This window comes from Sinocyclocheilus grahami, unplaced genomic scaffold, assembly GCF_001515645.1.
Source record: "Sinocyclocheilus grahami isolate Dianchi unplaced genomic scaffold, SAMN03320097.WGS_v1.1 scaffold1884.1, whole genome shotgun sequence".
NCBI classification, from domain to species: Eukaryota; Metazoa; Chordata; class Actinopteri; order Cypriniformes; family Cyprinidae; genus Sinocyclocheilus; species Sinocyclocheilus grahami.
In genome coordinates, this window is record NW_015507063.1 from 117,682 (window position 1) to 118,496 (window position 815).

At 26.0% G+C, this 815-nt stretch overlaps 1 protein-coding gene across 1 annotated transcript in view; it reads right to left on the reverse strand.

Moving 5' to 3' along the window:
• Positions 1 to 815, reverse strand: part of LOC107573172 (nuclear pore complex protein Nup85-like) — a 6,863-nt gene that overhangs the window by 5,741 nt on the left and 307 nt on the right. The window lies entirely within an intron of this gene.

Here is an 815-nt window from a genome sequence, read left to right on the forward strand (position 1 = left end):
ACATAACATCTTTTTCTTAAATATATACATGCATGTGTATTTATACATACATACATAAATATACACAGTACACACACATATATATTTTGTAAACAAAAACTTATTTTGGATGCGATTAATTGCGATTAATCGTTTGACAGCACTAATTTTTTGTTTTATTTCACCCAAAAAAATAAAAGGAAAACATAAAATATTGTATTTTACATATAAAAATGTAGTCTATTTTAGGTCCATTACAATGTTTGCATTTAACCTTTTATTGTACTTGTTGTACTTTTGAGTTTTTCTGTAGTTCTCAATTGTGAGCCAGTTATTTTAAGGCAAAAAATTTTTTTACATACTTTACATCAGCATACTGCAAATTAAAGACAATACAACAAATGTGACAATTTATAAATACTTTTAATTTAAAATACAACTTTTTACACAATCATTATACAATATGTGACCCTGGAGCACAAAAGCAGTCTTAAGCCGCTGGGGGATATTTGTAGCAATAGCCAAAAATACATAGTATGGGTCAAAATTATAGATTTTTATTTTATGCCAAAAATCATTAGAATATTAAATAAAGATCATGTTCCTTGAAGATAATTTGTAAATTTCCTACTATAAATATATTAAAACTTAATTTTTGATTAGTAATATCCATTGCTAAGAACTTCATTTGGACAACTTTAAAGATGATTTTCTCAATATTTCGATTTTTTTTGCACCCTCAGATTCCAGATTTTCAAATAGTTGTATCTCTTATTTATTCAGCTTTAGGGTGATGTATAAATCTCAATTTCAGAAAATGTACCCTTATGACTGGT